The following is a 26843-nucleotide window of genomic DNA, read 5'->3' on the forward strand; positions in this document are numbered from 1 at the left end:
AGCAGACAGATAATAGAGATCGGATGTTTGCATCTGGTACCTGAGAAGTACTGGATTTCATCTTTGCTCCAGCCCTCCCTCCACCCAGCTCGCTGTTGGTGTAGACCACCCACCGCTAACAAGCCCCATCAACCTCAACCATATTCAATCTGTGAAGAGTCCGCTGATGGGAAGATTTATATGTTTAGAAAGCTGTATACCTAGACAATACTTACCGCCAAGCTGGAATCCAAATGTACTCCTGGAGGTGCTGATCCGGCGCTTGGTACATCTTCCTAAGACAATCGGGGGCAGTAAAAGTAATTGTCATTACAAACATATTGTAGGAGGAAGTATATGGGTTTTAAAAATGAAAGTCTCTCAACACATGGCTTCAACCTCAAACATATACCATTGGTGTAAAATAAATAAATATAAAATGAAGAGTCCGCTGATGGGAAGACTTATATCTTTAGAAAGTTATATATGTAGAAAATACCTCCGAGCTGGAGCCCATATAAAATACCCGCGGTGGTGACTGCGGTCTTGATACACTCTCCTAAGACAACCGGGAACATAAAAAGTAAATATGGTTAACCCCAGATATGTGATGCTCGCCTATACAGTCTGTCCTATTTCCTAAATAAGTTGCATCTACCATTAACTTATACAAGTTGAGAATGTTACATTTTAGCAGATACACAGATCACGCCGGGGTTCTCCTTTAAAAATTGCCATCTTAATTGCCAGCAGCACCTAGTCCCAGATGTGACTGTATGCAGGGGCCCCCGGCTCCCCTAAGTATGACAGCGTTATTACGTCACATCCAGGGGCCTCCCTGCACACACTGCGTGAACAGGTGCTGGACACAAGAGAGACGAAAAAAGAGAGAAACCCTAAAATAATTATATCATTAAGGGGGCACTATTATAATTTATAATCATCAAGGGGGCACTATTAATAATTAATATCATTTAGGGATTAATTATGAACAACAAGGGGGCAATCATTTTAATTACACTTATCCAGGGGACTGGATTTCATTTTTTGTCTTACCACACCACACAGTTTGATGTTGCTGTAGACCACCCACCATCACATCACCACCAGGACCTATGGCTTCAACCTCAACCATATACCATTGGTGTAAAATAAGTAAATATAAAATGAAGAGTCCACTGATGGAAAGACTTATATCTTTAGAAAGTTATATATGTAGAAAATACCTCCGAGCTGGAGCCCACATAAAATCCCTGTGGTGGTGACTTCGGGCTTGATACACTCTCCTAAGACAACCGGGAAAATAAAAAGTAAATGTTATTACAAACATACTGTAGGAGGGAAACAAATGAATGACTCTCAATACAAAGGAAAGCCAGTGAATTGGAATAACAAGGACAGAGGTTACTAGAGACTATTAATACATTTCAACTTTGAATTTAAGTGATGAAATTTACATGATACTGGTATAAAAATGACTGCTGATTCATACCACAGGCTCTTTGCAAGATGGATGTTAAAGAACCATTGGTGGGAATAACTGGTACCTGGACCACTACCTGGTGAGGATCATGTTAGGGAAACATGAGAACCTTGAAGAGGAGGCTCATATAGGGCCTGATTCAAGTCCGAACGCAACTTGCACCTAACTTGCTCTTAAGAAAAGATCACGGAACTCATATTCAAATCCAAGCGGACATCAAGATGTGTTTCAGTTTGAATCTGGGTGTAAGTGCAATCTGCCTAAACGTTACATGTTGTACATTAACAGAGCACAGCGCAGTATACACACAAGCGTATGTGCAATATAAGGTATTTAAATGAAGCCTAGAAAAAAAATGATGAACAACTCTAAACAGTATAATCATATTTATATTTTTTTTACATTAAATACATAAATCAAGATCTCCTTAATGCATATTGTACATACAATGGGCCTGATTCGTTAAGGAAAAGAAAATAAGTAAAAAAAGGAGTAACATTGCATCTTGGCAAAACCATGTTGCCTTGGAGTGGGAGGCAAATTTAAAATGTCATGGTAGATTTATAGTTGGGGTTGGGCATGTCCTAGATCAACTTTAAATTTCAGTGTAAAATTAAAGCTATCAAGTATTTGTGTGTTACATGAAAAACAGCCAGTATTTATCTTATGTGCTAAATAATAACCCTATTTTCACCCCTTGCATTGTAACATGGTTTTGTCCAGGAGAAAAACCTTGCCACCATTGTTCCCTTATGTGTTGTAGGCAGTCGTAAGTGTAATTTGCTTTGGACATGAATTACATGCAATTGCGTTAATTGGAGTAAAGTCCGTTTTGGAGCAAGCGCAGGTCTATTTCACGCAAGATAAGTCTGAACATGAATCTGGCCCATAATATTACATGTACATCTTTATACATAGAAGAGACTAAAATCTTTGGCGTTGTTAGGGGAGGATGGTAAAGGGTGCCCATGAGGGTGTGGCCACGCACCCATTGTGATGTGACCACACCTCCATTTATGGACGCACTGCTGCAAACTGTGTTTTGTTTTGATTCGGGGATTGCAAAAGTTGGGAGGCATGGAATAAAGACTGAATATTACTTATAATATAACAAAAATGTAACAATATTACAACATAAGCGCATTGTCACATGTGTTGAAGCTTAACCTGTGCCTCAATTTAGAATTGAACAACGATCTTCCATATATAATATAGTAGACAAGACATTTTACCTCAGCGATGGAATGTCCAGCGATGTTTTCCTTATTCCTCCGGGAGGTGTCATTGGGATCTCCAACGAGGGTCTCCATTACAGCTTCTGGCACTGGGGAGACAAGAATATTCATTATCAGCTAATATATTCTCAATGATGGGTGACTTTGTTTTACTATAAATTATCATTAATTTACCCATGGTATTAGCAATATAAAATCTGTTAAACATGTTCCTTATGTGTCTGATCTTCATCCATGTGTTTGTTCATTATCCCTGTTTTGTGCCTTTCACCCTTAGTTCCTCCCCAGTTGTCTCTTATGTGCGTTCCTTTGTGTGCAATAGCTCCCTCTTGTGTGTAGATCCAGTCTGCACCATCTGACACTCAGGTGGGATAAGGGACTTTCAATTTGAACATCGCTTCTGTGAAATTTTCCGATTAGAATGTGGCCTATGCCGATAGAGAGTCCATAACTGATCTACATGGAAAAGCTAGCTACCGCGGCATAACCGTGGACCTTGGCTAGTACATGAGTCCCATTAATTATTATTACTATCGTAGTTGATATGTAATATAACACAGTGATCGGCAGAACAGGTATTGGGAAAAACAGAGTATACAAAATACAGGGACATACAAAGTAGACAAACATGACCACATCTTGATGGGGCGTGGTCAAGGCACAGTGAGGGCGTGGTCATTAGCTATCGCCCTTATCCCAACATTCCCACAAGCTGGACAAATATGTCCCCGGGCAGGATAGTGGACTCTTCTGCTGAAATTGGGACATTTGGGAGGTAACTACCATACTGCTTATCAATTGTGGTGAAACTATACCATAAACAAGGAAAAAACACATACTGAGAGGCATTGGCGCAAACATGATATAGGGAGGAAAATATATCTTACCAGAAAAAGCCCATATCCAGTTGGAGGAAATCTGCTATTTTATATATGTAAAGCAGCTCCCATATAATATTTAGTGATAACGTTAAAAAATTGTCACCGGATTATAGCATCAGTCATAGAAAACGGGGCCATAATCTGTTAATAAACACACAAATGGAGCCATAATTTGCTGACAATCATAGAAAACAAACTACCCTGCAAACTCTGCTGTCAGGGCCCGGAGCAGTTCTTCTCTTACCCCTAACTGGCAGTTTGCTCTCCTACAGCCAGAGACCAGGGCAGGACCGGAAGGTGAGCGCTATCTGTCTGTAACAGAACATGCTGACAGCGGCTTCAGGACTCAACAAGTTACATCGGACTTACATGAAAGATGGGGGATGGGGGGTGCTGGGTGTACCACTGGGTGCCCTAAATGTCCGTATTAAATTCTTGTTTGATATTACCACTGGGTTCCCCGCCCTAACGAACACATTTATATTTTTCTTACATCTGGAAGAACTGCGGATGACAGGTTTGTCTTCACTCATTTTTCTGTCTCTTGTCAGACTTAGCGATCAATCTGTTGTTAGGAAAATTATTAAAAACATGGTTACTTTCAGAGCTCTTCATTATTTAATAAAAAAAGTTACTAAAAGCAGGTCTCAAAAAATGTGTCCCAAAGGTACTGGGTCTAATTCATTAAGGAAAGAAAAGCAAAATAAATGAGTAACTTTGCACCTTGGCAAAACCATGTTGCATTGGAGAGTGAGGTAAATTTAGGGGTAGGGCATGTCCTAGTTCAGCTTTAAAATTCGGTGTAAAAATAAAGCTATCAAGTATTTGTTTGCTACATGAAAAAACAGCCAGTATTTAACTTATATGCAAAATAATAAACTCATTTGCACCCCTTGCATTTTAACCTGGTTTTGTCTAGGATCAAATATAGTCCTTTATTGCTTTGTTCTCCTTAATGAATCAGGCCCACTGTGTTTAAATGTATTCTACACTTTACCCCCAACCTTGTCTTGTCTCCCCTCGCTCATCCTTCTCCCCTCACCCCATTACTTCCTCATCCTTTCAAATCTCTGTTACTTTCCACTCACCCCCTTTCTCTCCATCCATCTTTGGTTCTCTATCACGGGGGGCTCAAGATGGACTAAAATCATTTTATTAGTTCTGGATTAGTTTAGTTCACATTGGGGCTAATGCACATGGGCACCATTACAGTCCTGTAGATTCACTCTTTTATTATATACAGGTTAATCTGCTGCTCCCCCTGTGACCCCACAAGTGGGCTTACCTGAATAAAGGGCTGGAGACTATCACTAGGGCCCATAGAACGTCAGACCTGGTGTAGGAAATGCACAAGGCACTAACTGGGGCATTTTTTATTAGCTATGGGGCATTTTTGGCTTATACATTATTTGCTGCACTTTGATTGTTCTCATTAGATTGTAAGCTCTCTCCCTACCCTTGGTTTTTATATTGGCTTTTATTTTATCTATATTGTATGTACCTGTTTCATGTATGACATGTTTTACTCACTAATCTGTAAAGCACAGTTGGCCTTAAAAATGTATAATAATAATAATAATAATAATAATAATAATAATACACATTTTCTGTAAAACCATTTTAGAAAATGTTCCCCTTTGTGTTCACCTTTCAATTCTTAGAGATATTTGGGTTTAAAATCAGGTCCAAGTTTTCATACTTATACTGTACTGTAAATATTGTTACCAGGCTAAAGCCATTAACACAGGGCTTAGAGATGGGTAAACCAGGAATACAGACTGTAAATTATTCTCACCCCCTGAATATATCCCATTTATAATATAATCCCCGTCCCAGTCTTGTTACATTACCTGTGGAGATGACTGATGCTCTGTTTGAAATTCAAGTGTAAACAGCTGTTTCCAACCAATCAGATTGAAGAGAATTCTGTGACATCACCAACCCAGGTAGCTCAGTGCCCAGTAATCCCTGATCAGCCATTGGTTGAGAGCTGTGTAACTGTAAATGGCCATATGTATGACAGCCCTATGTCTTAGTTATGTACATATGTGTAACATGGATGAACTGTGTGAATCATGGGGAATTACTTGTGAATCTGCCAATCTATTAGGTCAAACACAATCTCGTTAGTCACTACTCATAGGCAAACCACAAAGTAATCTCCCCCAGTTATCTTGAATTCTGTACCTCTTAACGTCTCTGATGGCAGGTAGGAGGTATCCTAATGACCAGTCTATGGGTAACCTGCATTAGGACCTTACACCAGACTACAATAATCACCTTGGCAAGTGCTTACCCAGTGTGCCAAAATCAAACATTCTCATGTGTAACGTTCTAATGTAAACTGCAGCATTAAATATAGTTCTTGTAAAAATATGATAGTGACTGTTTCCCACTAAGCTTGTTACTTACTGTCATAGGAAATTAAATCAATGGCAGAAGTAGCTACATGAAGATATGCTTCATGTAAAGTATTTGACATTACTCAAATATCTATTTTCCACATTACTTTTTAATTGGATTTTTACATGTATTTGGGTTTAAAATCAGGTCCACATTCTTTTCATACTTATACTGTACTGTAAATATTGTTACCAGGTTAAAGCCATTAACACAGGGCTTAGAGATGGGTAAACCAGGAATACACAGACTGTAAATTATTCTCACCCCCTGAATATATCCCATTTATAATATAATCCCTGTCCCAGTCTTGTTACATTACCTGTGGAGATGACTGACGCTCTGTTTGAGATTCAAGTGTAAACAGCTGTTTCCAACCAATCAGATTGAAGAGAATTCTGTGACATCACCAACCCAGGTAGCTCAGTGCCCAGTAATCCCTGATCAGCCATTGGTTGAGAGCTGTGTAACTGTAAATGGCCATATGTATGACAGCCCTATGTCTTAGTTATGTACATATGTGTAACATGGATGAACTGTGTGAATTATAAGGAAGTGAAGCCATGACCTGAATGGTTATGTTATAAAAAAAACTATCTATATATTGGCATAAGACTACTTAGTGGGGTATTTCTCATTGTTGTGTGTGAAACAAGAAGAATTTTTACTTTTCCCCCACATTTTGTTTTTTTATGTTTCACTAGAGATGAGCGGTACGGAGATAGAATTAGATAGACAGGAATTTTAGGGTACAGAGTCGAATTGAGACATGACTCAGTGTCTTGCTCCAAATTCCGATCTGAAAATGAGGCAAAATGTCATTTCATGTAAAATGTCAGATCTCGTGAGTATTGGATCGATATCTTCAATGTATAGCCGTCCTTCCTGTTCTCAGCTGCCATTTAGAAGTGATAGCAGATGGGTATATTATTAAACTATTTAAGAGTTAACAAAAACTATTCTTTCTTAATTTTAAAATCAAAGATGTTTAAATCTGATGACAGTAGTGCCAGGGGCAGTATCAGCGACATCTGAAATATTTAGTGGGGAAAAATAGGGAACTGTTTGATTGTGAGCAGCACCCCCCCTCCCCCCACAAACAAAATGCATATACTGTATATATATATATTATATATATATATTTATATATGTTGCTTTTACAATCTAAATGTTTGTCTGTGAAGGTAATTGTGTGTGAGGGGCAGCATCACATCTGTCCTAGTGAGCGGCTATATGGCAGGGTGCGGTGAATGACCTGACACAGTGTATTATACACAACCCAGTGGGCTGTCACAGTTATATAGTCTTTTGTTTGACCAGTACCGCTTGTCACATATCTGTAGCTAAGTGGACAGTCGGTACAATGACATTTTCTAGGGACTGAAGGACTTTTTGTTTAACCTCACAGTACAGCAATTGCTGTTAAGAAGAAATAAGATTGTGATGGAATTTGGTAACGTGGACACATGATCTCAACTAATCGGTTATAACCTGATGCATTGATGGGGAAATTGTACCCACATCCAGTGATAACATAGCTGTCATGGCTTTAGTGATCCGCTGTGCAGCAGGATGCTGGCTGTCATACTTGGTTCCTCTTGCGTCTCAGACAATTGTTGATTATAATACAATAAAAAGATTGGTATATTTGCGCAGGCCAACTGAAAGCAGCCTCTGTTCTCACACACACACACACACAATCCACATACAATGTGCTAAAATAACAGTTTTAAAGAGTCAACTGTGAAATAATATATATATATTCTTTCCATCTTGATGTATGTCTTCCACAAATTCCAGAAGTTTGCAGTGATCAAAGTAACTTTCAGATTTCTGGCATTCACCACGATTATGGTCACATAAAAAAAAGTGAAAAGATAAAATCATATCATAGCGTAACATATAATATGTGGTTACACCGAAAACCACTAAATATCCCAAGGATCCAGTGGGGGTTGATAATTACGACAAAAACACCACGTGATGGGTGTTCTCAATCCCCTATTGGATATACACTTACAAGATTTCAACCTTGAATCAATATAAGCCAATATTTGTATTATACATTGCTTTTATGCTTCTTTGGTGCCTTGTCAGGTCAGTTGTCACTTGTCTTTTGAGCACCTATCATAAAGGAGATCCAGTAAGAGGACAAGATTCCAGGAGGATATCCATGTATACATATTGGCTTATATTGATTCAAGATTGAAATCTTGTAAGTCTACTACTGTCTTATATCACTGAGGTAGTATCAGTACAAAGTAACATGATAGTATAATGTGGGCAGCGTGTCTTAAATTTGGTTCCAAGTCACCCTAACAAAATAATAACATTAGTTTAGCCATTTATTTTTTATTTTGATAAAATGTACATACGAGGACAAACTTTTAAGAGCTAATTTCTCTTGTGGTTACTCGTTAACAATTCATATGAATGTGTACACATCTAACAACAAGATCATCCTAGGGGGGAATTCAATCGGCTTCTGCACTATCACCGTTGATAACAGTAATTTGAACCCGGACGTCTGCTCGCTGCTCCCTGAGCAAAACAAACAGCGTTAAAACTTACCGCACTAGCGGTAATAATGTGCAGTATTACCGTAGTAACAGTAATAGTGCACAGGCCGTGTTACTTTCAAACATCTCCACCTTTTCTAACCCACAGTTTAGTAAATATACCCCAATGAGTGTGGTGGTCCCGCCAGCCCCTGGATCACTCACCCCCTCCTGGGTCCTCCACTGCTGGGGGAGAACCTTGGCTGGCATAGAAATTACAGGTAAAATACAGACTTGATATACTAAAGATTGAGATGTTTTGGAGAAAGTATAGCAGGCAAAATAATAAAGATGCTGTAATATTAATGGTGAAAGAAATAACTTCTTTATAACAACCCTTCACTCTCAAATATACAAAAAAAAAAATCTGCTTTCAGTATGTTGTTTACATCACATTATGTATTGGTTACAAAATATTCAAATATATATTACAAAGCTCAGCTGTCTGTAGTATGTAACAGCGCACACAAATGTCTGATAACGTCCATTTACAATATCAGGTTATATATTCCACTTGCTGGTCCTCATCATAACAAGTGACAACACAACTATCACTCTTCGCGTTAAATTCATCAGGTGGGATAATAACATGAAGTTCAGGAGTAGAAATAAAATAATTAAACTGTTTTTATTATGTTTCTTGTGTACTCCTTCGTTAATATCGCTTGATGAACGGATACTTTAAAGAAGAAAACACATAACAGTCCGCACCAGAACGTGTCCTTTTACCCTCTGCAGCGCAGCTCTGGGAGAAGTAAGTCACAAGCACTATGTGAACTGTCCGGTAAACAGATGAGCTTTCAGCAGGGTCCTGCAGTTAGAGACCATACATGACAGACAGACATTCTGTGAAGATTTTCAGGGGCAGCATTCAAGAAGGGTCGCAGTCCTGAGAGCAGAGGTAACCTAGAAAAAATAAAGCGTCAACGTGAGCAGAGGGTGGGTACGTACAGATTGTGATAATAGATATAACAGGTGGAAATGGATTGGCCAGCTCTAAATACTTTTGCAATGAAAAGATAATTAAAATGGAAAACAAGATGATTTCAGTAGCAGAACAGTAATTAATGATGGAGAGTAGGGAGGTTATTCCTGCAGCGACTATTTGAATGGACTGTAGGGTACCAAGATATCATTACAGCAAGATGGAGGTTGCAGCAGTCTGGATGGTATGTAACAAAAATTGCTTTGTAGTACAAGAAAAAATGCATTTGTAGCTGTACAAAAGGACTCACCGTCCACACATCCAGTGCCCAGTGGGGGCTTATATATACCCAGTAACCCCCACCTGACCCAGGCCCCTTAAGGAAACATGAAGCTGCCCCAACACTAACAAGTAGCCATTCCAACTTGCTAAACCTATCTTCCAGCACTGTGCACTACAGAGCACTGTGAAGCAGTGACGGCCATTCCTGCAATCACTACCTGGGAACATCTGTAGCGTCTATACCTAGGTCCCGCAGAGTTACCCAGCATTGTGAAGGGGGGGGGGGGCACTTAATCTAAACTGAAGGCCTAACAGGAGAGAAGAGTATAGAGCAGGAGGAGTGTCGGTGAACTTCTAGGATGTCTTAAATGGCCCTTTCGCCTGTTCCCTACAATATACTACAGTGGTTCCTGGTATCCCCAATTAATGCCTGAAGTATACCAAAACTTAAAGTTATGGATAAGTGAGAAGGCTGAAGTACGCCACCTAAAAACAGTGCATTGAAATCTGGATGTATTGTTATTTTTGTGAGATAATTGAGGTGTCTTATGTACAGTTTGTGACAAAAGCAATTATATTAATGGCCTGTAATGATAATATCATCTAACTAAACTCTGACTAGATACAGTTAAAAAAAGAAAACCCCAACATCTATGGCAACAATGATCTCTGTATTATTATCTCATTCACTGCTAAGGATCTACTCCTCTTTCAAATAAAAGGCGCCTCTTTCATTTTGAAGTAAGAGAGGTGTCAGGATTGAGGCTGCGGGGCCTGTGAGGTAAAAGCTGGTGGGCAGCAGTGAGACACGATTGTGGGCAGGAGGCCTGTCAGGGAAAAGATCATGTAATACGTGTCATGGGGAATATCTGAGAAAAGTTAGCAAGTGTTGTCAGGTTATTGTTGTTTGAGGAGGGGCCGTGTGGGGAAGAGACTTCTCCTTCACATGCCTCATGCTTTAGTCACACATGTCCCCTCTCTGCCCAGCACCTTTAGTCACACATGTCCCCTCTCTGCCCAGCACCTTTAGTCACACATGTCCCCTCTCTGCCCAGCACCTTTAGTCACACATGTCCCCTCTCTGCCCAGCACCTTTAGTCACACATGTCCCTCTCTCTGCCCAGCACCTTTAGTCACACATGTCCCCTCTCTGTCCAGCACCTTTAGTCACACATGTCCCCTCTCTGTCCAGCACCTTTAGTCACACATGTCCCCTCTCTGCCCAGCACCTTTAGTCACACATGTCCCCTCTCTGCCCAGCACCTTTAGTCACACATGTCCCTCTCTCTGCCCAGCACCTTTAGTCACACATGTCCCCTCCCCATCACCTTTAGTCACACACGCCCCCTCTGCCCACATGCTTTAATCACACATGTCCCCTCTCTACCAAGCACCTTTAGTCACACATGTCCCCTCTCTGCCCAGCACCTTTAGTCACACATGCCCCCTCTCTGCCCAGCACCTATAGTCACACATGTCCCCTCTCTGCCCAGCACCTTTAGTCACACATGCCCCCTCTCTGCCCAGCACCTATAGTCACACATGTCCCCTCTCTGCCCAGCACCTTTAATCACACATGTCCCCTCTCTGCCCAGCACCTTTAGTCACACATGTCCCCTCTCTGCCCAGCACCTTTAGTCACACATGTCCCCTCTCTGCCCAGCACCTTTAGTCACACATGTCCCCTCTCTGCCCAGCACCTTTAGTCACACATGTCCCCTCTCTGCCCAGCACCTTTAGTCACACATGTCCCCTCTCTGCCCAGCACCTTTAGTCACACATGTCCCCTCTCTGCCCAGCACCTTTAGTCACACATGTCCCCTCCCCATCACATCACTACTTCTTACCTTTCCTCCACTACACAGGAACAGGAAGTTATCCAGCAGCAGCTCCTGCACTGTGTACCATGTGACTACAGCAGTCACATGACCTCGTGATGTCACAGAATTATCTGAAAGTGATTTAGCTTCTAACAGCTAGTAATGAACGTAGCATATAGCTGACTAGCAGCAATGTTATCACTAGAGTAAAATATATTATTACTGCATTGTCCTTAATGTAGAACAGCGGCGGCCATTTTCCCTTAGTCTCCCAGACATAATACAGCTGATACAGTTATGTACCAGTGACGTTCCAGAGGGGGCGTGGTCACATACTCTTGCAGGAGCCATTTTACAACCTGGAGAGCAGCTTTAACTCATTCATATATAACAACAACATCCAGAACCTGTACAAGGCTGAGGTAATATCTTCTAACAATATATTATTATTATGCTGAGAGCAGAGATATGAAGGATTATTATACAGAGGAGTCTGTATAGGGAGACATTACAGCTCATATAAAATGCTGTTTATAATGGGAGATTATTATTATATAGGGGAGAGGGATGTTGTAATTACTATATATGCAGAGGGATGTGACAGCTCCCAGCACACACACTGTTTATAATGGGTGATTATTATTATTATTATTATTATTATTATTATTATTATTATATAAAGGATAATAATCTATATAGTGATATATAAAGAGTAATAAGACAGTTCCCAGCACACGCACTGTTTATAATGGATGAATATTATAGAAAGGATAATAATCTATATAGTGATATATAACAAGGAATAAAACAGGTCCCATCACACACACTGTGAGCTGTAAAGAAGTAAAAAATTAGTAGGTACAAAGCGTCCCATCCAATCCCGTTTTCAATGTATCATAGTAGAGCGGGTGGGTCCCAATCCTGTTGAGAAAATGGTCTGGTCACTACACTTGCATAATGTGAGTCTGTAAAAGTCTAGGTTGCACGGTCTAATCACGTCGTGCAGGTTCCCTGTTTGTTGGAAAGTCAAGGGTTTCTTAGATTGAGTAAGGAACTGCCCCACCGTTCTAACCCCCGCGTCATTCTAGATAGTGAATAGCTAGGCAGCCTCTCCATTCTAAAAACTAGGGTTCCCAAATAGAGGAAGATGGATAGATAAGTAAGGTTTTAGTTTCAATGTATGTATGATGTGCCACAATTTTCTAGTGGACATAAAATGGTGGTTGTCAAGAACTGTCGCTGATACCTTGTGGTCATGTAGATGTAGGAAAGCAGTCAATTTTAGGCCAGGGAGGAAATTTTGTTCTGGTGAGGTATCCGCATAGGTGTCAGACCCTTGTATCAAATCCCTCCGGTACTGAAGTTGAGCAGCCTGATTATAGAGTTCTATATTGGCCAAATGAAATCCAGCATTAGTCCTGGGTTGTTAAAGTTTCAATAGCCCAATTCTTGATTTTTTTCCCCCCAAATGAAGTTTTGAAATACTCTACAAGTCTAGGGGAGGATTTCATCTTAAGTAAATTTGCTCTACCCATTAAGTAAAGACAAAGATGACCCCAGCCCTCAACCTCGTTACTAGGTTCCCAACAACTTTCGAGATATGATGTTGATAGAAGAGACCAAGGTTCTTAGAAAGTTCTATACCTAGATATGGGATAGTGCTTTACGCCAATTTAATTGCTATGTTTCTAGCCAAGTAGCGTCAGGTAAAGCAAGGATCAGGTATAATGCCAGGGATTTATCAAACGGACAGCTTGATAAATACAACACGGACGCCCCGAAATACAGTATGTAGGTCTCAAGCATAGGATCAAGTACTAGGTTGAAGAGTAAGGGTGACATGGGGCAGCCCTAACGTGTACCCCTCGTCATGGGTGCCGCCTCTCCAATCAGGCCATTGATTAGTAGAGAGGTGGTTGGGCAAGAATAGAAAAAGCTTATGGCCCTGAGTCATTAAGGCAGCATACAGAGCGCATCGTGCAGTTGTTCTCAACGTTACGTAAATCATCTCTGCGTACTCCTGGAGTCGGCAAGGAGCGGATCTCAGGATACGTGTGGTGATGACTATGGGCATAGGGTCACTCTGCTGTACTAGACCAGACACTGCAGGATGCGTACAATATATATGTGGAATATGAAATCTCAAAAGAACCGTAGACCGTCGTAACTGTCATTTGCGTTGGCATACGCAGCGGACTTGCTTTCGTTGACGGCCGAGTGTCCTCGTTCTGGGCATGCGCAGAAGGGAAATGCGTATGATACACACAAATAACAGAGATACGTTCCTTAATGACTCAGGCCCTATCAGAGTAGTGAAATCCTCTCTGAATGCCCCACGTTTGTGTACCTCATACATATAGGGCCAGGATACTGCATCAAACGCCTTATTGGCGTCCAGGCTAAGTAGTATATTCTTGGAAGGATATTGTAAGGACGAGGAGGCCACCGCCGCGATGGCTTATACATATTTCAATCACCGAGTGATGGGAAAATGGACTGTAAACGAGTGGCCATGATTTTAGCCAGCAGCTTAATATCCAAATTAAGTAGTGTGATAGGGCCATAGGAGGCCATGGATTGTGCGTCTTTTCCTCAGTTTCAATATTAGCGTAGTGAATGCTTTATTAAAATTAGGAATGGATTTTGATTTTTAAATTAGTGCAACCCCAACGGGTCTGTGCTAGGTTATGTTTTACTCACTGGAGTTGTACGATTTACTACACTGTTCAAACTGCTGAAATACCAACTCTGATTAAAATGAGTTACAGATTTTGCTATATTTTTAGTTGTAAGTTTTACGATTATAGAATGTTTCCACTTTCCTGGACTTTTTAAATGTGCAAAATGGACAAGAAGGGCTAGTTTTACAAATCCAACCCCTGTCCTACATGTAAGTGTTTCCTATATGGACTGTCTAGTAGAATGTATCTAGCACTTACTTCTCCTATTATCTTCCGTAGGTTGGCCATTCTGAGTCCTCTGTCTACTACAAGAACCCACTTTAAACTTGTCTTTAAAGGTGAACCCACTGAAGGTTTGGGTGATAGGTGAGCCCACTGAGCTGCAGTAGATGTAAATGCTATATACACTCTACTTTCATGTATATATGAAACAGTTACATATAGGATATTGGTTGTATTTGTAAAATATACTATTATTGTATTGTAGTTAACTCCTAAAAATTCCAAATACATGGAGCTTCATTTATCTTTTTATCCAATTCATTTCACAGGATTACACCGTAGTAATAAAGAGATTTGGTGGGCCACCCTCAAGTGTGTCAGGAGTATTGAGCAGGACCCAGAGTCCCATCACGGTTCCTCCACCTCACTCACTGATATATGAGGGAAACAATGACTAGAAGATCCTGGAACTGATCAACAAGATCATTCCGCTGGTGACTGGAGAGGTGACTGCTGGGAATGTGACATAATACAGTAACACCAGGGGATGTGTCTGCGTGATGACTGTATCATTGGGTGTATTAGGTTCCTATAAAGTGTTGGGATGTCACTGTCTATTTATCCATGCAGGGGTGGACGTATTTAAGATTGCAGAAGAGTCTTTTCAAAGACGTAATGATGGAGAATCACTGGATTCTCAAATCACTGGGTAAGAGGAGATTTTCATTTATTGTAGGGGAGAGAACAGTTTTGAAGGCCACCTAGATACACATCATCTGAGAATCACAAATAAACAATGTATTCACTCAGTGTATGTTTCCTACAGATGGATCCAGTAACACAAATACCACAGAGAGATGTCCGTGTCCTCTTTATTCACAGGATTGTACAGAGGAAAATCACAGTATTCCACAGGTAGGTGACATTTTAGGGTCTCGCCAAATACCTAAGTGAATTTCCCAATATATGATCTGTAAAAAAAATACTTGTGTGGATCATATACACTGACATTCCTCTGTCTCATCATAAATTATTAAATCAGTTATTATTAAATATATTTGTATTGTTTTGTGGGCTGTTTAGGATGACGTCATGACTGGTATTAAATTAGAATTTATAGAGGGAAGGAAAGAGACGTATGTGAGGGGTGATCAGCAGTGTAAGGAGGAGGAAATCAGCATAGGTGAGTAATAAACACTTATTACAGACAAGAGTCACATATTCTCCTTGTATAAACAATGTAATCAGTCACTGTGTGTTTCCTACAGATGGATCCAGTAACAGAAATACCCCAGAGAGATATCTCCGTCCTCTTTATTCACAGGAGTTTCAGGTAGATGACATTTTAGGGTCTTGCCAAATACCTAAATGCCAACGTGATTTTATTATATTATCTGTAAAAAAACAGCGTGGATCTTATACTCTCATATTCTTCTGTTTCATCTCACATTATTAAATCAGATATTATTTAATATAATATTCTTAAAGGGGTCGTGTCCTGGACATACATGGAGTACAAGTATGCTTGCTACGTTCTCCATCCTAAAATTCCTGCATTTATCCTCCATTTTGAGTTTGCTGGTTTATTTGGACTCTGTCTAGTCCTGGAGCTTACTTACCCCTCTTGGCATCCTCTGGGGTACTTCTCCTGATCCGCGGCTGCCGCGCTGCTCTTCGAGACCCCAGCCTGGTGTGCGGAGGCTGCTACCTGAGCGGACCCGCTGCAGCCTGACTCCTTGGTGGACAGCGCTTCTGCCTCTCCGTGCTGCCGGCGCTGACTGTTGGTGCGGACACCCCAGGGACCCCTGCTGTGGTGAGACAGATCACCATACTTACCCATCACTGTCAGGTCGTCGGGTGCCGACACTTGCTCAGGCTCTTCCCTTTACTGTGTGCGACTCGAGTACATGACAATGCTGTAGACTATACCCCTCTGCCCTGGGAGCTGGGGACGGACATTTTCTGTTCCTGTCCTGTAATCTGGGCTGACGTCTTGGTAGTGCCCTATTTTCCACCATAGAGAGCGGCGATTTGTCCTCATGCTGCACAGTTCTGTTGCTCCAAGTCAGCCTTCCATCCTGAGATACAGATTGGATCCCCAACAGCTGGGCCTCAGGCTCTGAGTGCATGCAGGTACCTCACACAGTGGCTGTAATTTGACTTATGCTATCTTGCCTGTTTGTGCTGTGATAACATCCTGGCACTTGACATCTAATATATATTACTCCTCTGGGACAGTCATTAGCTTATTTATTGAACCTCATTCCCATATCTGGATTATCCAGTTTGCCTTTTATAAGTGGTGTCTATACTATCTTGACTCTGTTCTATGATCCTGCCTTGGGTACTTTCATGGTAAGACTTTCATACAAGTGTTTATCCATGAAATACAACACTATTATTATACCCATTCCTCTATATTGGGATGTATTTTCCTCGTTATATGATCATGCTGCTCTGGCCGGATGGCTTGACCGGTTTGCCTATTCCTCTACACCCACTGACAGTTCTGGAGAAACTCCATTATGTGTGCCCTCCCAAACTACCACTGTTCCTAATGCACCAACCTCACCTACTTACCCTGAGGTCACATTGCAGCAGCTTCTACAGCTGGCCGACCTTTCCCTTTTTAGACATGATATGCAACAAATCCAATAGTGAGGGGCTGAAGCGGAGACTCTAGAAGATGCTACAGCACCTATGAAGGGTCAAATTGATAATTTGGAAGCTCAGATGTTGGCATGTAAGCAGACGCTTTCTTTTAGTGAGGGGAGTCTCTGATGCAATAATACTCGTTTTGTGGGGCTACCTGAATAAGTGGAGGGGCCTGGTACTGAATGTTTCTTGGAGAAATGGTTAATTCAAGCTTTTGGGAAGGATTCCTTTACGGCTCAGTTCGCAGTGGAGCAAGCTCATCGCATCCCTTCTTAGGCAGCTCCACCCGGGGCACCTCCCCGTGCCTTCATAGCCAAAATCTTACATTAGAAAGACTGATACAACTCTGCGACCATTCCCCTCTTATATTGTCTGTAGACTTTGCCATTACCAGGGGTTCAATCTTTCTGGAACCTGAACTCTTTTAGTTACCTTTAATGGGCAAGGGACCTGATCTGGTTGTCTTGTGGGAAGAGTTCTTTGTGGATAATGCAGAAACAGTCCAGCCCCCTCTTGCCTTTGGCAACTGCCTAAGAACTGTACCTCTAAATCTCCGTACTCTCACCGGTACTGAGGGTTGCAGTTACCCCTGGCAATCGCCTAAGAACTATTTCCCTAAAATCTCTAGACTCTCACCGGTACTGTGGGTTGTAGTTACCCTTGGCTACTGCCTACGTTCAGTTTCATCATCTTTACCTATCACTGTAAGTTCCGTTCCTTTCCGGACAAGTACCGGTACAGAAACCATTGTGGATCAGGGGACTTCTCTATCAACTGTTCCTTATTTATTCCAGTGGCAATGAGTGATATATCAGTCTTGACACCATCCACTCGGTGTCTCACTGGACTCGCTGCTGCACTTCCTACTCTACGGCCTCTGTAACTCTATTCCTGGGTTCTCCCCAGCCAGTGGACATCTCACAACCCTCTGTCTGCAGCCAAGTCTGTCCCAACAGTGAACACCGGACTTTCGGAGCAGAATCCGGGTTTTGCTGTACTGGCTGGAGGGGTTCCTAACAGTTAGCACTTCTGCCTCACAGCACTGGGGTCATGAGTTTGATTCCCAACCATGACCTTATCTGTGTGGAGTTTGTATGTTCTCCCCGTGTTTGCGTGGGTTTCCGCCGGGTGCTCTGGTTTCCTCCCACACTCCATAAACATACTGGTAGGTTAATTGGCTGCTATTAAATTGCCCTTAGTCTCTCTTGGTCTGTGTGTGTATGTTAGGGAATTTAGATTGTAAGCTCCAATGGGGCAGGGACTGATGTGAGTGAGTTCTCTGTGCAGCGCTGTGGAATTAGTGGCGTAATATAAAGAAATAGATGATGATGATGATCAGGGGTGCCCATGAGTCCATGGGGACCCATGCCATCTGATATATACTGTATTATTGTCAGTCTTGATATTATTCTGTATGTTTTTGTATACCTGCATAAGTGTTGGAAATTTACTAATCTTTGATGTAATGTGTCACACCCGGTGATTTATATCTATCACGTTTATTCAGAAATAATTATTTTCTTTATGTTCTGTTTTGAAATACCAATAAAAAAAACTTGACTAAAAAATGATCATTCTTTTGTGGGCTATTTAGGATGACGTCCTGACTGATATTAAAATAAAAATTATAGAGGGAGAGGAAGAGACGTATGTGAGGGGTGATCAGCAGTGTAAGGAGGAGGAAATCCCTACAGATATCGGCACAGGTGAGTAATAAAATGTATTACAGTAAAGAGTCATATATTTTGTTTATTGAGTCATTACAAGAATTCCAATTATGACTGCATCTAAGCAATGTGCTTGATAATGCGCTTTTATAGTTGTAATGAAGTGTTCGTCAATTGCAAATTGAAATTAAACAACTGAACAACTCGCTCATAGTTTGAAAATTTTGGGTATTGTAATCTGCAGCTCAATGTCCTTCCTTACATTTATTTTACTTTCAGCAGATGGATGTAAACGCAAGAATATCTTGGGGGAGCAACTGATTTTATCTACAGATTTTGAAATGGAAGATAACAACATTACTCAAGATTCTACAGGAGAGAACCCAATTACCCTAAATATATATCCAATACTTTACAGTGGAGATAAATTATCTGAACTCTCTAATCATGAGGAATGTAATCCTGATAACATAGATATTGTTACACATCGTACAGCTCATACAGATGATACATTATTTCCATGTTCTGAGGGTGGGAAAAGCTGTACAGTTAAATTATATCTTCATAAACATCAGAAAAGTCACATAGCTGAGAACCCTTTTACATGTTCTGAGTGTGGGAAATGTTTTGTATATAAATCAAATCTTGTTGAACATCGGAGATCTCACACAGATGAGACACAATTTCTATGTTCTGAGTGTGAGAAATGTTTTGTACAGAAATCAAAACTTATTAGACATCAGAGAACTTACACAGGTGAGAAACCGTTTCCATGTTCTGAATGTGGGAAATGTTTTACACAGAAATCAAAACTTGTTGAACATCAGAGAACTCACACAGGCGAGAAACCATTCCCATGTTCTGAGTGTGGGAAATGTTTTGTATACAAATCAAATCTTGTTGAACATCAGAAAACTCACACAGATGAGAAACCATTTCCATGTTCTAAATGTGAGAAATGTTTTGCCGTAAAATCAAAACTTATTAGACATCAGTGAACTCACAGGTGAGAAACCATTTCCATGTTCTGAGTGTGGGAAATGTTTTTCACAGAAATTAAAACTTGTCAAACATCAGAGAATTCACACGGGAAAAAACGTTTCCGTGTTCTGAGTGTGGGAAGGGTTTTGCACAGAAGTCAAACCTTGTCAAACATCACAGAACTTACACAGGTGAGAAACCATTTCCATGTTCTGAGTGTGGAAAATGTTTTCCATGGAACTCAAAACTTATCAAACATCAGAGAACCCATGCAGATGAGAAAACATTCCCATGTTCTGAGTTTGGGAAATGTTTCGGATACAAATCAAATCCTTTTGAGCATCAGATAACAAACCATATCCATGTTCTGAGTAATGAAAATGGTTTACAAACAAATCAGGTCTTGAATATCACATAGGAGAAAAGCAATTGGACATGAAACAAGGAGCTGCAGTACTCTTTATATTGTAAAAACAGTTGATTTTATTAATGTAAATTAAACTAAGCATAATATATTTACATAGTTTATACACAAAATTTGATCACTCATGTGTGGAACTATTTTATCTACCAGATATCGTCCACACTGTACACAGTTAAAACAAGATTACCTTGATATATTGGGTACTGAGTAATATATAATTCTGGCAATGGGTTGGAGATATAATGTGGGATCTGAGACACTGTTACAGTATGTTTGTTCATACTCTCTAATTGAAGGTGTGAGTTCATATAATAATCCTGTAATCTGTAATACTTTGCCATTGGGGATTGATTATGAATCTTGAAAAATGTGTCCCACGGTCTAAATGCAATATTGTGATGTCATTTTTGTACAAAAGCTCTCATTTATATGGTATGCCCATGGCTAAGTGGGTCAAGATGTGTCTACAGGGGTGCAAAACTTTGCTCCATCTTATGGGGATCTGAAATATAAAAGTTCAGTAGTATTGACTCTTTTCATTTCACCTTTGCAATAAGACTTGTTCAGAGTGATCCGGTTATAGTAAGTCAGACTAGTGCAGGGATTGTTCTACAAGCCTGGTCAGTGATGGGCTCCATTTGTCACAGTGTCTCCCAGCCTCTGACACTGCACAAGTGAAAATTTTAAATGAGTGATGTGCCAGGGTTAATAATGGTACAGTGAGCCCCCGCAGCCACATAACACTACCCAACCCCCTGTATCATGCAGATTCACTTCCTCTATACATAAAATAACTAAGCAGAAGATAATCAGCCATCTTGTGCCTGCCTAGTGAAGCCACTGACAGTACACATACCAGAGACATCAACAGCTTCTTACATTTTATAAATTCTAATTTTCCAGCAGTAATTCAGGCGATACCCAAAGGAGAATTAATTAGGGACAAAATTGTTCTGATGATAACATCTATGCTCAAAGATCAAATGAACTGAAATCTAGGCTTGTACGAAAAGCAGAAAGGTCAGTGAACAGCAAATAGCCAATATCTTCCAGAAACATTGGAACATCCTAAAGTCTGATGATGACCTCTAAGAAGTGTTAGAGGATAGGATCTCTATGACATGGTGTAGATCTAAGAATTTGGGGTTTCCTTTAGTCCACAGTGTCTCACCATTTGAAAAGAGAATTTCTAATAGACCAATGGGTTTTTTCAAATATGGCGTGTGCCGGGCATGCCAATTTATGATACAAACAAAGGAGTATAAAGATCGGTTCTTGAGAGTTAAATCAAAGGATTCATAAATTGTAGCTCTCCGAATATTATTTACTGCTTAACCTGCCCCTGTAACTTAAACTATGGTGGCATGACAGGCAGGTCACTCAAATATAGAATTTTGGAGCATGTAGGCAACATAAAGAGAGTCAAGAGAAACAAAGATAATTTAAAACAACTAACATATGTTGAAAGGCACTTTATGAAGTGCTATGACTGTGATCCAAGATCACTACAGGCCTTTGTCATGGAACAGATCAAGATGGGTTTGAGAGGAGGAGATCTCCATCAGGAGCTCAAGAGGGAATCAAAGAGAATTCTCCTTATGGATTGTTTAGCTCTTATCTGATACAGGGCAACTCAGTTATGATATAATCACGATAAACATTTGACATTCTTATAATTCATATGAATACACTAATAAAAACTGTGTTTCATTTATCAAAGGTGATTGCTAGATATGGAAAGCAATTGTTATACAGAAAGGTAATTACTTGCAAACTAATAGATTAGAATGTATAATAGATATTTACTAATGGCATCATTTGGCATTACATATAGGTAATTATAAACTCCACATATCATTGTGTTCTCATTTTTTTACACAACTTATGGACTTTCATTTTTGGGCTTTTATTACATTTTATTTTTGCTATCCACTCCATTGAACTCATCTGTGTCAGCAGTGTTTCACAGTCCTGATTTACAGCTCGATCTTGCTCCAGCACCTTCCCTTGTACTGTGTTGCTCTCTAGCTCCAACTCTACACAGTCCACATCTGGTATTATACCATCCTCTACTCTGCACTGCCAATCTGTTATACTGGTGAAGGTTGGTACTGCATCCTGTTGCAAACTCCATATACCTGCTAAATTTGGTCCTGGTGCATCCTGCATCCCAGTTGCCATAGAGATCTCAGCTCAACATCTCATTGCGTTGTCCTCTGTGGTGCCCACTTACCTGAATTAAGTTACCACTACTCGAGATTAAGCCCTGGGGGCAACCGAGCACCGGCAAACACATCTGGTTCTATAGGAAAGGAGGTTGCTAAAGATGAAGCTCTCATCAACGACAGGTTCTGGTAACTGGTAGGGTGACTTGTGACAAAGTAAAAATATTTATATTGTGACTATTGTATCGCTGGAAATAGTGTTGATGAATGTGTGTTTTATTCCTGTACATGTCCGATACATCATTTTTGTATTAGTTTCTCAAGTCTTGTTTTTGGGATAAATAAGAATGTTTAGAGAGCTATGTTTATATTTGGATCAAAACTCTCAAAATTCATATCATGTATAGTTCTGTTTAAATTCAAGCCAAAACTTCATTTCAGAAGTTAATTTTTTTTTTATTATAGAAAAGTTTTATTTAGATTTATGCCTTATTTTAGTTTTTATAGTATCATAAACAAATCTGTTTAATATTGAGTTCAAGCCTCGTTTTGGAGCTCAACATAGCTGTAAGTATTAGCTCTGCCATATTCCAGCCCACGTCTCGTTTTAGTGCTTAAGGTCTTTATGTTTTAGCCCTGTTTCCATCTAAGTCCAAGCCTCGGTTTGGAGCTGAATGTGTTTGCGTGTATTAGTTTTCTTTTATTTAAGTCCAAGCCTCGTTTTGGTATTTATATGCATTAAATCTGTTTCTAAATCCAAACCTCATTTTTGACTCCATCTAAAAGAATGCAGCCTCACATTGAATTTCCTTCAAGCCTCATTGTGAGTTAAGCGAGGACTTCCGTACAGGATCTTTGTCTCCACGGCGGCACTTTATTGGCTGCTATACACTTTAAAAAGTCAGACAATTAGTAACATTGAGAAAGACTCAAATCTGAGGAGTCAAAACGCGTTGGTCACTGTGGTGATTCCTCGCTGACCAGGACGTTCACTTGGTTGGTGATTGGAAGGAGACTTCCGGGACTAATTTCAGCTTTACCTTCCTCCGTGTCTTCGTGTGAGCTTTGTGGTAGGGTCATCCACCCTATATTTATGTAGATGGTACCTATTTGTGCACCAGTTTTTATCTATATGGAATGTGAGTGTATTTTTAAATATTTGGTATCGGTGTAATAAAGAATAATGCAGTAGATATTTTTAGGTCTTTTTTCACATTTCCATATTGGGAGCTATATACTGAAAGAAGACTTTATGAAGATCAATGTAGAGAATACAACGCAATAATACAAGAAGCTTTTAAGGAAGCACATTATATAAGGGGGTTACCCCATTCACCTACACGTGGTTCACTGGTTTCCAGAGACAACTGCACCACTAGGAACTGAACACCAGTTATTGTACAAGAAAAATCGTTAGTCTTTGGACTTTAATGCTCTTCTGGGTGGAGGATATTTAAGTGTGAACATACTACACTATGTGTTATATATTATCCAGCTGGGAAGTGTTGCTTTTTGAAGACTTCCACTGGTCTCTTAACCTACATATACTTGTGAGCGCCCAAGCACGTATATAATATATAATAATTATATATATATATATATATATATATAATTATTTATATTATTTCACACCAAACCACATATACTATGTGTACCAGATAAATATAAATTATTTTGCTTATCTGTACAGGTTCCTGTTGGCTCAATATTGCTTGTCTAGTTCACACCATACATAGATATAAAGAATGAGAAATCCCATATAGTATCTTTTCATAAAAACAAATTTATTGAATAATATAAAAATTGCACATTCACAAAAAATAAAAGAATCAAAGTCTTATCTGTAATCAAGGTGTAATTATACCAGTACTCACTGTCATTAATCACCACCAGGGGCAGGCTAGGTTGGGGGGCACCTGCCCACCGGGCCGGTCACATAATGGGCTACCTTGGGCTGGATCACTTAGCCACTAGCCTTTTTTTCCCTTTAAAATGGTCCTAATAGGCTGTTGAATCGAGGTTTCCCCCCAGGGCTAAAATTTGCCACCCGTCCCCTGATCACCACTCAGTGGAGTCAGAAAACAAAAGATTGAATTACTGGTGGTTCAATTCCAATATTGGATACAGAGAAAGTTTGAGAAATATATCACATGTAATGACCTCAACACGTTTCGTCTACTAGAGACTTTATCAGGAGAACAAATTCACCTATATGTGCATTTATTACTTATACTATAGCTGGTGGCCATTTTGCACATGCACAGTTCATATTCATCAGTGCGCATGCGCGGCTTGAGAATTAAGTGCAGATCGTTCGTGATTGCACCAAGTAAACATCTAGGAATGCCTCACATTACCTGTAAAATATATCAGAAACAGAGGCAGAGGATCTAAGAGACCTCATATATGTGGCTTAACAATTTCTTACAAGTGGCAGCCATAACAATTCCGTGCACGGCACCAGTTAGCTTATTGTGGTGCACACCTGTCTCGTTCGCAAATTAGATAAGGGCAACATAACCCATATACACAGCCACAACATTAAAACCACCTGCCTAATATTATGTAGGTCCCCCTCCCCTTGTGCCAACAAAACTGTTTTGACCATGTGAGGCATGGACTCCACAAGACCTGTGAAGGTGTCCTGTGGGATGTGGCACCAAGACGTTAGCAGATCCTTTAAGTACTGTAAGTTGTAAGGTGGGGCTTCCAAGGCTTGGACTTATTCTTACAGCATATTCCACAGATGCTCGAATGGACTGAGATCTAGGGAATTTGGAGGCCAAGTCAACACCTTGAACTCTTTGTCATGTCCCTCAACCCATTCCTGAACACTTTTTGCAATGTGGCAGGGTGCATTATCCTGTTGAAACAGGCTACTACATTCAGGGAATACCGCTGCCATGGAGGGGTGTACTTGGTCTGCAACAAAGCTTAGGTAGGTGGTATGTGTCAAAGTAACACCCACATGAATGCCAGGACCCAATGTTTCCCAGTAGATTATAATCTAGAGTATCACAATGCCTCCACCGGCTTGCCTTCTTCCCATTGTACATCCTGGTGACTTCTCTTCCCCATATTAAACGATGCACACGCACCTGGCCATCCATGATGTAAAAGAAAATGCGATTCATCAGACAAGGCCACCGTCTTCTATTGCTCCATGGTCCAGTTCTGGCACTCACTTGCCCATTGTAGGCATTTTGGTGGTGGATCAGCATGATCTCTCTAACCGTTCTGTGGCTGCACAGCCCCATAGGCAGCAACCTTCGATCCACTGTGTGTTCTGACACCTTGCTATCATAGCCAGCATTACCTTTTTCAGAAATTTGTGCTATAGTAGCTCTTCTATGGGATCGGACCAGCCAGGCTAGCCTATGCTCCCCATGCGCTTGGGTGCCCATGACCCTGTCGTTGGTTCACCGGTTGTCCTTTCTTGGACTACTTTTGGTAGGTACTAACCACTGCATACCGCAAACACCCCACAAGATCTGTCGTTTTGGAGATTCTCTGACCCAGTCATCTAGATCACAATTTGACTCTTGTCAAAGTCGCTCAGATCCTTACGCATACCCATTCTTCCTGCTTCCAACACATCAACTTCAAAAACTAAGTGTTGACTTGCTGTCTAATATATCCCACCACTTAACAGGTGCCATTATAACGAGATAATAACTGTTATTCACTTCACTTGTCAGCGATATTAATATTGTGGACGACTGAACTTTATATATGTATTATATATACACACACACACACGGATCAATTGTTTAATTTACATTAACAGTTAACTGATTTCACAATATTTGGAGAATTGCGGAAAACTTGTTTCATTTCCAATTGCTTTTATCTTGTGTGAAATTTTTGATGTTCAAGTTTAAATTTCTGTGTAAAACATTTCCAACATTTTCTTACCTGTGTGACTTCTCTGATGTTTAACAAGATTTGATTTCTCTGCAAAACATTTCCCACACTCAGAACATGTATACGGTTTCTCACCTGTGTGACTTCTCTGATGTTTAACAAGATTTGATTTCTCTGCAAAACATTTCCCACACTCAGAACATGTATACGGTTTCTCACCTTTGTGACTTCTCTGATGTTTAACAAGATTTGATTTCTGTGTAAAACATTTCCCACACTCAGAACATGTAAACGGTTTCTCACCTGTGTGAGTTCTCTGATGTAAAACAAGATTTGATTTCTCTGCAAAACATTTCCCACACTCAGAACATGTAAATGATTTATCACCTGTGTGAGTTGTCTGATGTCTTAAAAATAAATATTAAAATATTAAAAATATTAAATAAAATAAATATTAATAAAATATTAAAAATAGATATTAAATATTAGATCTGTGTTTAAGTCAAGTTTGTTGTAGGTGTACAAGATGGACATGATAGGAAATGATAAGAGAGCTAGTTGACCTTATGCTAGTGGTCAGTGGATTTGTCCTGTAGAAGGAGAAGAAGGATGATTTTTGGA

At 40.2% G+C, this 26843-nt stretch overlaps 1 long non-coding RNA gene and 1 pseudogene across 1 annotated transcript; one reads left to right on the forward strand and one right to left on the reverse strand.

Moving 5' to 3' along the window:
* LOC142108627 (uncharacterized) overlaps positions 1-20719 on the forward strand; it is a 168365-nt pseudogene extending 147646 nt beyond the window's left edge.
* Positions 8315-11690, reverse strand: LOC142109162 (uncharacterized). The gene is made up of 2 exons (XR_012680299.1): positions 11591-11690; positions 8315-9442 (listed from the first exon to the last, which is right to left on the reverse strand). It is a non-coding gene; the product is annotated as an uncharacterized LOC142109162 (long non-coding RNA).
* Positions 20720-26843: the final 6124 nt, after the last annotated feature.

The sequence above is a fragment of the Mixophyes fleayi genome, chromosome 12, assembly GCF_038048845.1.
Source record: "Mixophyes fleayi isolate aMixFle1 chromosome 12, aMixFle1.hap1, whole genome shotgun sequence".
In the NCBI taxonomy this organism is placed as follows: domain Eukaryota; kingdom Metazoa; phylum Chordata; class Amphibia; order Anura; family Limnodynastidae; genus Mixophyes; species Mixophyes fleayi.